This window comes from Trachemys scripta, chromosome 14 (assembly GCF_013100865.1).
Source record: "Trachemys scripta elegans isolate TJP31775 chromosome 14, CAS_Tse_1.0, whole genome shotgun sequence".
In the NCBI taxonomy this organism is placed as follows: Eukaryota; Metazoa; Chordata; order Testudines; family Emydidae; genus Trachemys; species Trachemys scripta.
The window spans coordinates 25,961,369-25,968,293 of NC_048311.1; the positions used below are offsets into that span (position 1 = coordinate 25,961,369).

General features: G+C 44.1%; 1 long non-coding RNA gene across 1 annotated transcript; it reads left to right on the forward strand.

Annotated features, from left to right (window-relative positions):
• Window positions 1–755: 755 nt before the first annotated feature.
• On the forward strand, window positions 756–6,344 carry LOC117887256. The gene is made up of 2 exons (XR_004648153.1): window positions 756–1,189; window positions 6,297–6,344. It is a non-coding gene; the product is annotated as an uncharacterized LOC117887256 (long non-coding RNA).
• Window positions 6,345–6,925: the final 581 nt, after the last annotated feature.

The window sequence follows — 6,925 nt, forward strand, 5'->3', positions numbered from 1 at the left end:
GCATGAAGACTAGTGAATTGTTTGTCAGTGCTTGAGATGGTTGGTTCAACTTGTCTATCCGGATGAAAACAGTCCAGACTAATGCTGGCAGGACAATACTTGGCATCTCTCATTACATCGCTCTTGGATGTAATGTAATGATCCTCCCCCCAGTTCATTTTCTCTCTTTCTCAGTATTGCTGTGGAGGAAATGGGCTCTCTATGGAAGTCCAGAGAAGAGGACTGGGGATGGACCATGGGAAAGGAGAGAGAGGCCTATAGGAAAAGAAGAGACACTAAAAGACAAAACAAAGGGTAAAGAAATGAAAATAAATCTATGTGGAGAGAAATGTGAAGGAAAAGGACTAAATTGTAAGGGAGAAAATGAGCATGAGAAGAAATAAGAAACAAGGGAGAGCCCAGAGAACGACAGGGAACATCTCTGAGGAGAGGCATAGAAGGTGGAGAATGTTGGAGGAGGGGGAGAACACAAGGGGAGGGAAGGGAAATTAGGCAGAATATTGTAGAAAAAAATAAGGAAAGGGAGCCAACAAAAAATGGACACATGCCAGGGCCAGATCCCCAGCTGGTGTAAATGGGCATAGCTCCATTGAAGTCAGTAGGTGTAAATGGGTGTGACTCCACTGATGTTGGAGATATCCCATCTCCTAGAACTGGAAGGGACCTTGAAAGGTTATTGAGTGCAGCCCCCTGCCTTCACTAGCAGGACCAAGTACTGATTTTGCCCCAGATCCCCAAGTGGCCCCCTAAATTGGGTCAGATCCCTACCTGGTGTTAATGGGTAGAAATGCACTTAAGTCAATGGAGTTACACTCATTTTGCACCAGGTGAGGGAGGATTTTCAAATTGTATTGAAAATAATAAGTCAGTAAGTAGTGGCGTGGTTTTCAAAGATCCTGAGCGACTCCTGCTCTTACAGATGTTCCAGGCCTCTACAGGGGCTGAAAATATCTGAAAATCAGCCCTGAGCTCCATTTTATGCACCTTGGGAAGCGGTGGCGCTTTTTGCATAGCCACGCCTTGTCTCTTGCATTCTCTCTCTCTCTTTCTTTCCTGTGGAGAGCAACAGTAGCAAGAAAGACCAACCCAATCCATGGCCGTTTCAGCAGCTGGTCCAGTGAAACTGTCCCCCATTGGCTGCTTTCCAGACATCAGAGGCGCAGTTTGTTTTGCTTTCTCTAATGGCCTGGTAAGGTCCTCGATTTACATGTCTAAGTAAGACTTGAGTAGGGGAAAGAGGCATCCGTTCTGCTAGTTGAACTGAAGTGTTTGGCTTTTTGGCATGGCTTGTTTGGCTTGGCTCTTAGCACTCAGTCACTGTTATTAGAGTAAGCAATAAAAATGCATTGCATATTAGAGCCTATATTAAAACAACATGGGGCATGCAACACAAACCAAACAAAGCAAGGGGTTTCGATGTTCAGACGGCCATTCTATCCTTTGCTCATTAAGTTGTACTTCAGTTTTATGGAACCAGCATTACAAGCTTTGGATGGATGAATCTGTGGAGCCTGAGGACCCCCAAAACCTGGATTCTATTCTTGGCTCCTTCCACTGATTTGCCATGTGGTTGCTTGGCCCAAGGTAGGGACGGACTTTGAGTATGATGTGAGATTTTTTTTCAGAGTTGCTGAATGCTCACAACTAACTTCTGAGTATTTCTTACAATCTGGCATAAAGCATCATTCTTATTTCACCAACCTGTGCAATATCTTCTGCAGGCACTGTCACAAGTCTGCAAGTATGTAAATAGCTCGTTAATAAATAAGGAGCTAGTAGTGATGGTCAAGAACGCATAGCATAGCGCCTGGGTTTTATAGAAGCAATAAAGTTTGGTGGTGATGTGCACTGCAAATGGCCTCCTCTGTGCAGCTCCTTATAACAGATCCTAACAGGGACAGTAGATGAATTAAGACTCAAGTGGCAGAGTGAACTCTGAATTGCCCATCCTCTTTTCTTTAATGTCAAACTCTTAGCTCCCCTTCCTGGTGTGTGTTAGAGCATGCTATTCTCTGCTCCAGTCTCCAGAGTGACATGTTGGCGGTGGAGGAGTTCAGAGCTTTGAGTTATTTTGACATCATATTGTCCAACCTAATGTATCTTAAAAGTAGCTCAAGCTGGTTTACAGCATAAATCAAAACCTGCAAAACATTTCCAGGAGAAACGCTAATGTGGCTCCCATCTCAGCAGTGGAGATTTCTTAAATCAAGTTATTTTTATGGCTTCTGTAGCGCTGTATGTGTACGCAGGGCAACAGGCAAACTGCCATCAAGATCTAAAGCTGAAGAGCAAGAGCATGTTCTTATCCTGCAATACAGAGCAGTGGGGGGGTTTTAGAGCTGGAATAAATTGTGGCTCTCTCGCCTTTCTACCGCCGTTTTTTTTTTGGCATGCATGCTGTCTACTCTTCAGAGCCATTGATAATGTCATGTACGAGATGGGGAAGGAGATCAGTAATGTATAGTAAAGGAAGACTAGTAATGACCACAGCCGGCAGCTTTGTTGGCAGTCTAGGCTGAAGCTAAGAATAGAATGGCTATAGGCACTAAACTTAGGACTTCAAGGTCAAGCCTTGATAGATTAACTCACCTGAGTAACGTGCCTTTATGCCTGTGTATCCATTTCAACTAGGTACATTTCAGTTCTTCCACTGCTTGGTAAGATTTTCATCTGGGAAGTAGGGTTTCACCAGCCACTTTCTTTGAAAAGCCAAGTCCCATTGTTCGTGATAACCTTTCTTTAACCTGGCTACCCAGTCATACCACTAATAATTAATCCATGGGCTAAGTCACAGGACTTGGCTTTATCACATAGCTCTGTAACATAATGGTCAATGGTCTCACCTGACAACTGGCTTTTTCGGAAATATTTCTCCTCTAAGCGTCATTTTTGTGTGGACCAAAGTATTCTTTGAATTTCTGCCTGGCTTTGTCTAGCGGTATGTGGGCCTCCCATGCCCTGCTGGGATGGATAGTACTGCAGTTCTCCAGAGCCTCTGAACAGCCACATGTAGCAGTGGGGAACATTTCACCCTTTGCATTGTCCTTGCATTTCTTCTGTATCAGGGCCTCTGAAAACCACCAGATATACGGCGGTGGTGAATTGTGATTTTTTTCACCACAGACCTAAAAGTGGCAATTCTTCAACAAAAAAACTTCAAAAACAGACTCCAACGTGAAGCGGCAGAACTGGAATTAATTTGCAAACTGGATACCATCAGATTAGGCCTGAATAAAGACTGGGAGCAGTTGGGTCATTACAAAACCTAAACCTAATTTCCCCAATACTAATTTCTCCCTACTGTTACTCACACCTTCTTGTCCACTGTCTGTAATGGGCCACTCTCTTACCACTTCAAAAGTCATTTTTCCTTCCTTGGTATCCTGCTGTTAATTGATTTATCTTGTTAGACTGACCTTACACTTGGTAAAGCAACCCCCATCCTTTCATAAATTTATACCTGCTCCTGTATTTTCCAGTCCATGCATCTGATGAAGTGGGTTCTAGCCCACAAAAGCTTATGCCCAAATAAATTGGTTAGTCTCTAAGGTGCCACAAGGACTCCTCGTTGTTTCTGCTGATACAGACTAACACGGCTACCACTCTGAAATCAGTTCTTTTTGTTACTCCTTTTCCCACTCACGTCCACCCCATTGGCCCATTGTGTCCGTCTCTTGGATCCTGGATGACACTTAACACTTTGGGACAAAAACTGATCCTTGTTTGGAGTCCCTAATCGGTACCGTGGTATAAATAACAAAAGAAGAATGAGACACAGCAGTGACATGTAAAACTCATCGAGAGTGGGAAGTATTTTGGAGAATGGGACATAACACCACTTGCTCCGAAACAAACGAAGCCAATGCAATGGGTGTCCTTTGGCTCTTTCATTGTTACAATTCAGAGAACTTTAGGAAAGCAGGGTAAATTATAAGAACCGGATCACTGGTTTGAACAAGGTCAGAATGTTCCTTTGATCTCTCTGTGTGCGTACACGCACATGTGTGCAAACTAAGTCACTATTTAACAGCAGACCTCACAGAGAGGAATGAATTTATGTATTCATGACCTGTAACAAGTATAGTGATTGTTTACTATATTCTGAGAGATCCAGAAGGAGCTATAATGTGATAATTATAAGGAAATCTTCCTAAATATATATTTCTGATGTATCAGCAAAAGCCCAGTAGGTCCCTCCAGCTGGCACGGGAACGTGAGTTAATCCCAAGCTTCAAATCATGCCACGCATTACAGCTTGTGCAGCCGTGCAGACTCCAGACAGGGAGGATGACTTGCAATTGTGAGCAGAAGGGGGAAAAGGAAGCGGAGAAGCAGGAACAAAACTACTTCTACAGTGCCTTTCTCAAGCATTAATTAACTTACGATTTCTGTGAGGTAAATACGTAGTAAGCCCATCTTCCAGATGGTTAAACTGAGGCACAGAGAGGAAAAGGTAAATATTATGTCACTAATTCAGGATGCAACAATTTTTGGGTCCCCAATTTGAGGCTGGTTGGGCCCAATTTGCAGAATGCTCAGCACCCACAGCTCTCATGGGGTGAAATTATTATTATTATTTTATTCATTTGCACTAAAGTAGCATCCAGAGGTCCTAGCAAGGCTCAGGACCCCGTTGTGCTAGTTGCCGAACAAACAATTACTGCCTCAGTTTCCCCATCTGTAAAAAGGACAACCTCACAGGCGTGTTAATGTTTCGCAAAGCACTTTTAGATCCTCGAATGAAGGTCTCTATAGAAGCACAAATGGTAATTTATCGCCTCAGTATGAAAAAAAAAAGTGTGTGTGTTTGACAATCAGCAGTCTGTTTATACTCCTATGTCTCATAGACATTTTTCTAAAAGGAACTCCAGCACTGGTAGCTGATGGATTTTGGCACAGCATGTCCAGTTAGCCAGGCTCACCAGCCTCTTCTATTACACACAGAGTTTCTGTGTAACTTTGCAGGCTGTGTTTGACTTGCCTGAACTTAAACAGTCACCACTGATTGATTGGCTTCTAAAAATACCCACCAGCCATTTTTGACGTCCAGAAAGCTCTCACTGATTTGGATGGGGACCTCTGAGTTGGAAAGAGCCTGGAAAGATAGACATCTGCCATCTGGTCTCTTCTGTTCCTTCCCTCCAATCTGCTTTCTGACTCTGTTGTGTTAGTGGGAACTGGCAGAGACAGTCACAACTGAGGATAGCTTTGCACTGAAGCAAATTCTATGCTCCCTTCATGCTTGTCAGCACGAGTTACCATGGAGCTGCAAGTGAACAGCATTACAATGGCTCATGGATGCAGTGCTACAGTTAACAGTCCCTCTTCGAACACTATTTATAAACCCTCTGCCAGGCTGAATTATTCAACATTATTGATCACCTGGATTCAGGGCCGCCCGGGGGTGGGGGGGGGAGGAAATGGGGCAATTTGCCCCAGGCCCCGGGCCCCACAGGGGCCCCCACAAGAATATAGTATTCTATAGAATTGCAACTTTTTTTTATGGAAGGGGCCCCCGAAATTGCTTTGCCCCAGGCCTCCTGAATCCTCTGGGCGGCCCTGCTTGGATTGATCCCTTACTCAGACAAAACTCCTCCAGACTTCGGTCAGAATTCAAGGCCTCAGGCTGAACTCACACACTGGGCACCCCTGATTCTCCTGTTTCATTAGGAGTTGTAGGTGCTTTGGCACAAAGCCCACTGAAATAAATGGAGAGATTCATGCGGACTTCCATGGGCACTGGATCCACCTAGGAGTGTAAACTGTTCCAAGAGGCAGGTGTGAATAATGGGAGCCATAATCCTCTCTGTAGCCCAGAAGAAAGCTGCAGATGTTGTGAAGTTGGGTACAGTGACAGTGGCCCGGAATGAAGCGAGAAAAGCGTTCGGATCCTCTCTGACGGGGTGGGCTTTATCTTTCCCCCGGTGCCAAGACCATGTGAATTTAGAACACACATCTGGATTGTGAAGCTCCAAACTGAGCATGGTTACATTGATGTCCCAGGTCTTTGGCTTCTCCAAGAGTACAGGATAAGCTCACTCTGATGAATCCACGGACTGTGGGCACACTAATGACATATGCCTGGGCTGCCCAGTCAAGGACCCAACTCCAGGAGAGATCAGAGTATTGTTCTCTGCCTTCCCCTTCAAGGTATTCCTCCGAAAGCAACCCTAGCAGTGGTGTCATGAACTCCCCTGTACTGAATCCTCTACCCTCGTCAGTAGCTGGCGCTTTGGAATGTCATTGTTACTCAGTGAATTAGAGACACCCACTATTTTGTTGTTTCATTGGAACAGGTTAACCAGGAACTGACTTCAACCAGGAAACCAGTTGAGAAAAGAAAAGAATGACTTTGGAGTTTGGGGTTTTTGTAGTGGCTTACATTTTGAAATCTGTTGCCTCTTCTTTCATCTGGTGAAGGATATTTTAGGCATTAGGTACCAGGGACTTCTCAATATAAAGTGAAATGTTTAACATCAGTTAATCTTAAATCCTGTAAATTTAGAAAATTGTAGCAAATCTATTCTAGACACCACCCATTTTCTTGCCTATATATCCCAGACAGGGATTACCAATTTGTTAAGACATTGAAGTTGTACTGTATGTCAGAATTGACACCTTGGTCCTGCAGGCTTTCAGGGGATATCAGACTGAAAGAGACTTTAAATAACGAGGAACACTACAGGCAGGTAGCTAACAATTTTGGTCATCCCCTGGCACCTGAGCCAACAGATGGCCAAGCAGAGCTCAGTCTAGATAATATACAAACTGGATGTTGCCTTATTACTGAATGCATCTTAACACAGCAGGATCTTTTTACAATGATGCATTTTAGTTGAGTTAAACCTAGAGAATGTACCCAATATGGTTCTCTCTGAGAGTATGTCTTCACTGCAGTTATCTCAGGCTCTTACCCAGGTACTGG